Raw genomic sequence first — 10192 nt, forward strand, 5'->3', positions numbered from 1 at the left:
TCATATCCTAAAGATGATGGCTTATCCGAACGAGATGATCCTTGGAGGAGAAATTGATGGGAAACCCAGATCGATATGATCCTCCAACGCTACCTAGAAGTTTTGAGCACCCTGAATTATAATATGAATAAGAGGGTTTATTCATTAGCGGAACTACCGACGGAACAAGAAGCAGAAGGATTATTTCGTCACAATGCTCAAATTCACTATGTTGAAAATGGTTCTACTTCTAAACCGAAGGAAAGAAGAAGAAGAAACAAACGGTTCAAGAAAGAAAGTGAATAAAACTAGTACGGATTTAAAGTGGAATGAAGAAGTCAAGGGCAAGTGCTTCATCCGTAAGCGAGGACATTGAAGGCTGACTGTCTCGTAGGAACCAAAACAAAGGTATATCTCATACTCTAGTTGTTGAAACATGTTTAGCGGTGTTATCTACCAGCACCTGGTGTGTAGATACGGGAGCCACTGATCATGTCTGCAATTCCCTGCAGGGGTTCCAGGAAACCCGACGACTATCTAAAGGGGAGATTACCGTCTACATGGGCAATGCTACTAAGGTAGCAGCTGTTGCAGTGGGAGACGTCTACTTATCTTTTAGTAGAAATAAAAATTTGGTTTTAAGAAATTGTCTTTATGTACCCAGTTTTAGAAAGAATTTAATTTCAGTTTCTAAACTATTTTTAGATGGATATTCAGTTTCTTTCAGTAACGATGTAGTTATTAAAAGAAATAAAGTGATTATCTGTTCTGGTACATTAGTTGGCAATTTGTATACTTTAAATCCAATTTCTTCCACAAAGCAAAACATGGAAATTTATAACTCATCTTCTAATTCTAATAAGAGAAAAGAACCTTCGCAAATGAACCAAGCATATCTTTGGCATCTAAGGCTTTGACATATTAACTTAAGTAGGATTCAGAGGCTTATAGCCGATGGACTTTTGAGTTCATTTGAGTTGGAAAATTTTCCAACTTGTGAATCTTGCTTGGAAGGTAAAATGACCAAGAGGCCGTTCAAGGCCAAGGGGTATAGAGCCAAAGAAGTGTTAGAGTTGGTTCACTCTGATTTGTGTGGTCCTATGTCTGTCCAGGCAAGAGGAGGTTTTGAATATTTCGTCTCTTTCATAGACGATTATTCAAGATATGGATACATTTACCTAATGCGCCGCAAGTCCGAGTGCTTTGATAAGTTCAAAGAATACAAGGTCGATGTGGAGAAACGACTAGGTAAAGTATCAAGACACTACCGATCGTGGTGGCGAATACCTCTTAGGAGAGTTTAGGAATTACTTATCGAGGCCGATTCAATCCCAATTGTTCACACCGGAACACCCCAAATGAATGGTGTGGGAGCGAAGGAATAGGACTCTTATGGAGATGGTTAGATCAATGATGAGTTATTGAATTACCAAATTCGTTTTGGGGATATGCTCTGGAAACAAGCATATTCTCGAACTTAGTACCTTCTAAATCAATTTCTTCTACTCCCATAGAATTGTGGAATGGGCGAAAACCCAGTCTAAGACATATTCGGATTTGGGGTAGTCCAGCACATGTACTGAAACCAGATGCTGATAAGTTAGAATCTCGTACAGAAGTTCGCGTGTTTGTAGGATATCCCAAAGGAACAAAAGGTGGTTTATTTTATAGTCCTAAAGACCAGAAGGTCATTGTTAGCACCAATGCCCAGTTTTTAGAAGAAGACTATATAATGGATCACAAGCCCAGTAGTAAAGTCATTTTAGAAGAACTTAGAGAGGACATGTCTACTTCAATACCAACAGTACAAGATGAAGTACCACAAGAGATTGCAACGCGTGTCACACATGATACACAACCACAGATAGTGCCTCGTCGTAGTGGGAGGGTTGTGAGGCAGCCTGAAAGATTCATGTTTTTGGGAGAGTCTTCGGACTTGATCCCGGGTAAACATGAACCTGATCCCCGGTCATATGACGAAGCACTCCAAGATATAGATGCAGCATCTTGGCAAAAGGCAATGAATTCTGAAATAGAGTTTATGTACTCTAATAAGGTCTGGGAGCTTGTAGAACCACCTGATGGTGTAAAAGCCGTTGGATGCAAGTGGATCTACAAAAGGAAAAGAGGGACAGACGGGAAGGTAGAAACCTTCAAAGCTAGGCTTGTTGCAAAAGGGTACACTCAGAAAGAGGGAATCGATTATGAGGAAACCTTTTCACCGGTAGCCATGCTTAAGTCTATCCGGATACTCTTATCCATTGCTGCTCATATGGATTATGAGATTTGGCAAATGGATGTCAAGACAGCTTTCCTTAATGGAAGTCTTGAAGAGAACATCCATATGAAGCAACCAGAAGGGTTCATTGAAAAAGGCAAAGAGCATCTAGTGTGCAAGCTCAATCGGTCCATTTATGGACTGAAGCAAGCTTCAAGGTCTTGGAACATCCGGTTTAATGAAGTAATCCAGTCATATGGATTTATTCAAAGTCCGGATGAGTTTTGTGTATATAAGAAGTGTAACGGAAACGTGGTGGTATTTCTTGTACTATACGTAGATGATATTTTGTTAATTGGCAACAATATCAAGGTATTATCAGACGTAAGGGTATGGTTGTCCAAACAATTTGATATGAAGGACTTAGGAGAATGTGCACACATTCTTGGGATCAAAGTTATAAGGGATCGCAAGAAAAGAATGTTGTGTCTATCACAAGCTTCATATATCGATACAATCCTTGCTCATTTTAGCATGCAAGACTCCAAGAATGGTTTTCTACCTTTTAGACATGGAGTAGATTTATCTAAAGAGATTTCTCCGAAGATATCGAAGGAGATAGAGGACATGAAGGCAGTTCCTTATGCTTCGGCTGTAGGAAGCCTAATGTATGCAATGTCATGCACGATACCAGATATCTGTTTTGCCGTGGGCATGGTATGCAGATATCAAAGTAACCCTGGACAAGGACATTGGACTGCTATAAAGCATATATTAAAGTACCTTAGAATGACTAGAGATTATATGCTAGTTTACCAAGCAGATGATTTGCTCCCTGTGGGTTACACAAATTCTGACTTCCAATCAAATAGGGACAATAGTAAGTCTACATCAGGCTATGTGTTTACTTTAGGAGGTGGAGCCATTGCATGGAGGAGTGTTAAACAGAAATGTGTTTTTGACTCAACCATGGAAGCTGAGTATGTGGCAGCCTCTGAGGTTGATAAATAAGTTGTGTGGCTCAGGAACTTCCTAATGGACTTAGATGTGATTCCTAGTTTGCCCAAAATCATCACAATTTATTGTGATAATAGTGGTGCAGTAGCAAACTCGAAGGAACCACGAGCCCATAAGACAAGTAAACATATAAAGCGCAAGTACCACCTGATACAAGACATCGTAAAGCAAGAAGAAATTGTCATCGCCAAGATTGCATCAGCGGATAACCTGGCAGATCCTTTCACTAAGGCCCTTCCGGCGAAAGCTTTTGATCGGCATGTGGAGGGAATGGGAATCAGATGTATGGTAGAAGATATGGCAGCTTAGTCATTAGTATAAGTGGGAGATTGTTGGAGTGTATACTGAAAGCCTAAGCTTTGTAAACATTCATTATGAATAAAGAATCACATTTGGTCTAATTATCTACATTTGTTTGTAGTTGTTCATTTAATTTATATTGTAGATAACATAGTATGTGGTGTCACATGCAGAAGATGATGTTATCAGTACCTTATAAATTATAAACAGTAGCTCACGACCAAAATGGAAAGGAACAAACCATTAGAAGGTCGTAGTGTAATTAGGTATTAGTTTATCTTGACTATATAATTACACTAGTACACTCAGAGTGTATTGAGTAGGACCATTTGAGGTCGTTTCTTTTATACTGACTTTATAAAGGAACAAAGACCTCAGTTATTATGGAAGTGTGTGCTCTTAATCCTAATATAATAACAAGCACATATGTTTGATATTTATTTCTTTAATTTATCAATGGGTGAGATTTAGTTCGATGAATCAATAAACCCGATAAATTGGGAAATGGTATCACTCATAGTGTGTGTTGTTGATTATAGAAGGAAACTGTGTCCTAGTGATACTAGGTTGATAATGTCCTCAAGAGGAGCTCATAAAGATTGTCATGTTAAACCCTGCAGGTGGACTTAGTCCGATATGATAATAAGGTTGAGTGGTACTACTCTTGGACTTAGATATTAATTAAATGAGTTGTCAGTAACTCACTTAATTAGTGGACATTCGATATCTTAAACACAGGGAGACTAACACACTCATAATAAGAAGGAGCCCAAAAATGTAATTTGGGATTGGTGTGGTAGTTCAATGATAGTTCTCTAGTGGAATGAATTATCATTGATAAAATTAAGTTGTGTGTTCGGGGCGAACACGGGATGCTTAATTTTATCGGGAGACCAAAACCAATTCCTCCTCTCGGTCCCTATCGTAGCCTCTTATTTATAGAGTACTATACCCACATATACCCACCTTCTATACCCACCTAAAGGGGGCCGGCCAAGCTAGCTTGGGAACCAAGCTAGGGCCGGCCTAAGCTTGGGTTTAAGGTGGCCGGCCCTAGCTTGAACCCAAGCTAGTAGGGCCGGCCATAATTAATTAAAAGAAAATTTAATTTTAATGTTTATTATTATGTGGAAGATTTAATTTAAAAGAGAATTAAAATTAAAATATCTCTCTTGTAAAAGATTTACAAAAGATTAAAGAAAGAGATTAGATCTCTTTCCTTATTTGTAGATTGGAGAGATGTTTTATTTTCTCTTTAAAATTATTCACATGTTAATAAAATTAAAATTATAGATATTTCCTTTTATTAACCATGAAGAGATTTTAAAGAGAAATTTTATTTTTAAAATTTCCGGAAACAAATAAGGAAAGTTTTAATTGTTGATTGAAACTTGTCCAATTTGCTTCCTATTGATTTGGCCGGCCATCATTGTTTAATTGGGAAATATTATTTTATTTTTCTCAATTAAATCATGTCAAGGAAATTAAGGAAAATTTATTGTAATTAAATTTCCTAATTTACCTAGGCCAAGGAATATAAAAGAAGGGGTGAGGGTGCCTTCACAAGATACAACATCTATTATTCCTCTCCCTCTTTTGTTCCTTGGTGTGGCCGGCCATCATCTCCTTCTCTTCCTCTTGTGGTGGCCGAACCTCTCCCTCTCCCTTGGAGTTCTTGTGGTGGCCGGATACTACTCGGAGAAGAAGAAGAAGAAGGAGAGAAAGCTAGCATCTCTTGGAGCTTGGTTAGTATTTTGGTTTTTCTCCTTGGTAAAGCTTTTCTTTTGTGGCCGAACCTTGCTTGGAGGAGAAGAAGGTGGTTGGTGGTTTCTCATCTTGGAAGATCGGTGCCCACACAACGTCCGAGGTTAGAAGAGGAATACGGTAGAAGATCAAGAGGTTTTTCTACAAGGTATAACTAGTAGTTTCTATTTCCGCATCATGCTAGGTATTTATGGAAATAATAACAAATACAAGAGGCATACGATCTAGCATATCGAATATGTTTTTCCAAGTTGTGTTCTTTTGTTTCTTTCTTTTCCTTGTGATTTGATTGTTCTCTTTGGTTAACCTAAAGTTATTTTAGGAAATTAAATATTAGCTTTCTATTAAAGGTTTTGTCTAGTCGGTGGTGGTTGCTCCCATATCCAAGAAGGCCATGTGCCTCGCCACGTCAGTACTGGGAACCTTTTATGGAAATTAATATTTAATGGAATTAATAACTTAAGGAGACTTGGGTCGAACGTGTTAAGTTCCGCAGGAGATCCAAGTCAAAACCTAAAAGAACAAATAGATTAAGTTTTGGATCAAACGTGTTAAGTTCCGCAGGCGATCCAAAATTTAATTTAAAAGAACACATGGTAGCTAGGAAAAGGTTCAGACCTTTGTACAAAATTTTTGTACAGTGGAACCTATAGGTTTTCCGAGTAGCAACCAACAGGATGTTTGGGAGACAGATAATGTGAAGATTATTACATGAATCAATAATTTTGTTTCACACTCCATTGGTGCTCAATTGGCCAAGTACGAGACAACCAAAGAGGTTTGGGATCATTTGACAAGATTATACATGCAGTCTAATTTTTCCAAATAATATCAATTAGAAGCAGATATACGTGCACTTCGGCAGCAAGATATGGGAATCCAAGATTTTTATTCTGCTATGTCGAAACTATGGGACCGGTTAGTACTCACAGAATCCTCAGAATTGCGAGCATTCCCAGCTTATGTCACTCGTAGAGAAGAGCAACGTCTGGTCCAATTCTTGATAGCACTTCATGATGACTTTAAAGGATTACGTGGAACAATTTTGCATCGTAGTCCTCTCCCCTTCCATTGATTCAGTAGTACATGAATTGCTAGCTGAGGAGATTCGTCTTAAGTCTCAAGTTGATAAGAGGAATGTTGCACCATCTACGCCATCTATTTTTGCAGCACCACAACGGTCTATGCCGTATAATCAAAGTAGGGTGACTTCGAAGGTTTCTATTGATGAGTGTGCTTATTGCAAAGAAAAAGGGTATTGAAAGTCTCAATGTCCATTATTGTTAAACAAAGGTAAACTACCGCAGCAGCAAACAACAACCACCACAACCGCAATATCAACAACAACAACCTCAACAACAACCATTGCTACAGCAGAATGCTTCATGGAAATCTGGTAATCAACCACAACAGTCGCCAAATGGACTATCTTAGTCTAGTAATGCAGTGGTTGCCCCCTCTTTAGATCCTTATATGCTTGAGCGGTTTCAACAATTCCTTGCTTCACAGCCCTCTGCTATGTCTACTTCTTCTCATATAGGTTTGTCATCCTCTGGTACATCAGGTATATCTTCCCTTTATGGATCTTAGATTCTGGAGTCTCCCATCATATGTCACATAACTTATCATCTTTTATCTCCTTATCTTCTAATTCATCTTGATCAGTTATGACGACTGATGGTACTCCAGTGCCATTATTAGGTGTTGGTTCTGTTGCTACAACTTGCTTGTCTCTTCTTGATGTCTATTATATTCCTAATCTTACACTTAATATTGTTTCTGTTAGTCAATTGTCTAAGTCTGGATATTTAATATTTTTTTCTTCGTCCAATTGTTATGTGCATCACCCGCGATCTCAGAAGGTGATTGGGATAGGCCGTAGGCAAGGGGGTTGTATGTCTTGGATAAGCTTCAAGTACCAGATGTTACAGCTTCTAGTGTCGATTTGTCATCTTTCCGATTGAGTCATTCTTCTTCTGATTTTTACTTTTGGCATACTCGTCTAGGTCATGTTTCAACCTCTTGTTTACAATTTTTAACTTCGTCTGGAGTATTATGACCTTTAAAAAGTCATAATATTTCAGATTGTAGTGGTTATAAACTGGCAAAATTTTCTACATTACCTTTTAATAAAAGTATATCCTTTTCTCCTAATCCTTTTGATCTTGTTCATTCTGATGTATGGGGGTCTTCTCCTGTTACTACAAAAGGGGGATCAAGATATTATGCTTCTTTTATTGATGATTGCATTCGCTATACTTGGGTTTATCTTATGAAATATAGATCTGATTATCTTACTATTTTCAATAACTTTAAAGCTCTTGTCAAAACTCAACATTTAGCAGTTATCAAGTGTTTTCGTTGTGATTTAGGGGGTGAATACACTTCCAATAATTTTTCTCATTTACTTGCATTAGAAGGTACTATACATCAAACCTTGTGTCGAGAAACACCTGGACAGAATGAGGTTGCAAAGAGAAAATATAGACATCTTATTGAGACAACCCATTCATTCTTATTGTTTGCAGAAGTTTCTAGTATTTTTTGGGGAGAAGCAGTTCTTACTACTACTCATGTAATTAATAGGATTCCAACTTCTCACAATTCAGGTTTGTCTCCTTTTCAAAAACTATATGGTTTCTTACTGCTACTCATGTAATTAATAGGATTCCAACTTCTCACAATTCAGGTTTGTCTCCTTTTCAAAAACTATATGGTCATGCTCCTGACTATTCCTCTTTACGTGTTTTTGATTGTACCTGTTTTGTTCTCCGACCACATGTTGAGCGTGATAAGTTATCCTCTAAGTCTGCTTTGTGTGTCTTCCTTGGTTATGATGTTGGTTAAAAGGGATATCATTGTTTTGATCCTATTAGTAAAAAATTATATGTCTCTCGTCATATTGTGTTTCTTGAGCATATTCCTTTCTTCTCCATACTTCTTCTATCACATGATATGACTCATGCAAATCTTATTCGCATTGATCCCTTCAATACCGACACCGACGAAGCCTCCCCCACGGTTACTCTTCCATATGATGGCTTTACTGAATCTGGTATTCTCGAGACATCTCCTCCACCTCCCCCTCCTACAACTGTTCCTTCACCTCCAGAGATTGCGGACAATCCTATTCGTCGATCTACACATCTACTAAACTACATGATTTTACTTATTCTTGTTATTCTACTTCCTTTGCCTCTTTTGTTGTCTCTATTGATCATCTTTCTGAACCTTTGTCCTATAGAGAAGTTGTTGGTAATCCTCTTTGGTAGATTGCTATGGACGAGTAATTAACTGCTCTACATCATACTTATACTTGGGATTTGGTATCTCTACTACTAGGGAAACATGTCATTGGTTATCGTTGGGTCTATAAGATCAAAACTTAATTTGATGGTTCTATCGAATGGTACAAAGTTCGTCTTATTGCTAAAGGTTACTCTCAGGAGTATGACATGGATTATGAGGAAACTTTTGCCCCTGTTGCTAAAATGACCACTGTTCGTATGTTAATTGTTGTTGCCTCTGCTCGTCAATAGAAGATATCTCAGATGGATGTCAAAAATGCTTTCTTGAATGACGATCTTCAAGAAGAAGTATATATGGTGCCTCCTCCTGGAGTTGCTCACCGATCTGGTGAGGTTTGCAGGCTTCGCAAAGCTCTCAATGGACTCAAACAAGCACCGCGTGCTTGGTTTGACAAGTTCTCAACGGTGGTTACCTCGCTTAGTTTTCATCCCAATAATCATGATTCAGCTTTATTTATCAAGTGCACACGTGCAGGTTGTATACTTTTATCTTTACATATGAATGATATGATAATTACTGGTGATGATTTTGATGGAATTGAGTCTTTGAAGTTTGAATTAGCTCGTTGTTTTGCTATGAAAGACTTGAGTTTACTGCGCTATTTTCTGGGGATTGAGATCGCCTCTTCACCTAAAGGTTATCTCTTATCTCAGTCAAAGTACATAGCTGATCTATTTGAGCATGCACATCTCACTGACAATAGAGTAATTGATTCTCCCCTTGAGACTAATGCTAGGTACTCTCCATCAGATGGTTCTCCTTTGCCAAATCATAACCTCTACCGTATAGTTGTGGGAAGCTTAGTTTATCTCACTGTGACTCGTCCTGATATTACGTATGTTGTACATGTGGTTAGTCAGTTTCTCACCACAGTTCATTGGGTTGTTGTTCTTCGCACTCTTCGGGGAACTCAGTTTCAGAGTCTTTTATTTCCTTCTACTTCCTCATTAGAGCTTTGTGCATACTCTGATGTTGATTGAGCGGGTGATCTTATGGATCGTAAGTCGACCACTACTTCTGTATTTTTCTTGGAGATTCTCTTATCTTTTGGAAAAGTAAGAAGCAAGATGTTATTTCGATATTTTCCACATAAGCTGAGTATCGTGTCATTGTTAGAGTGTATACTAAAAGCCTAATTTTTGTATAAACATTTATTTTATAAATAAAGAATCACATTGGTCAAATGTCTACATTTATATGCTAAGTGTAGTTGTTCAATTAATTTATATTATAGATAACATGGTGTGTGGTGTCATACACAGAAGATCATATTATCAATTCCTTATAAATTATAAACAGTAGCTCACGACTAAGATGGAAAGGAACAACCCATTAGAATAGTCGTAGTATAATTTAGTATTAGTTTATCTTAACTATAAAATTACACTAGTACACTTTGAGTGTATTGAGCAGGACCATTTAGGTAAGTTCTTTTTATACTCACTGAATAAAAGAACAAGACCTTTGTTATTGTGAAAGTGTGTGCTCTTAATCCTGATATAATAACAAGCACATATATCTAGTATTTATTTCTTTGACTTATCAATGGGTGCAATTTATTTCGATAAATCAATATGTCCGATAAGTTGGGAAATGATATTATTT

Source organism: Zingiber officinale, chromosome 6A (genome assembly GCF_018446385.1).
Source record: "Zingiber officinale cultivar Zhangliang chromosome 6A, Zo_v1.1, whole genome shotgun sequence".
Taxonomy (NCBI): Eukaryota; Viridiplantae; Streptophyta; class Magnoliopsida; order Zingiberales; family Zingiberaceae; genus Zingiber; species Zingiber officinale.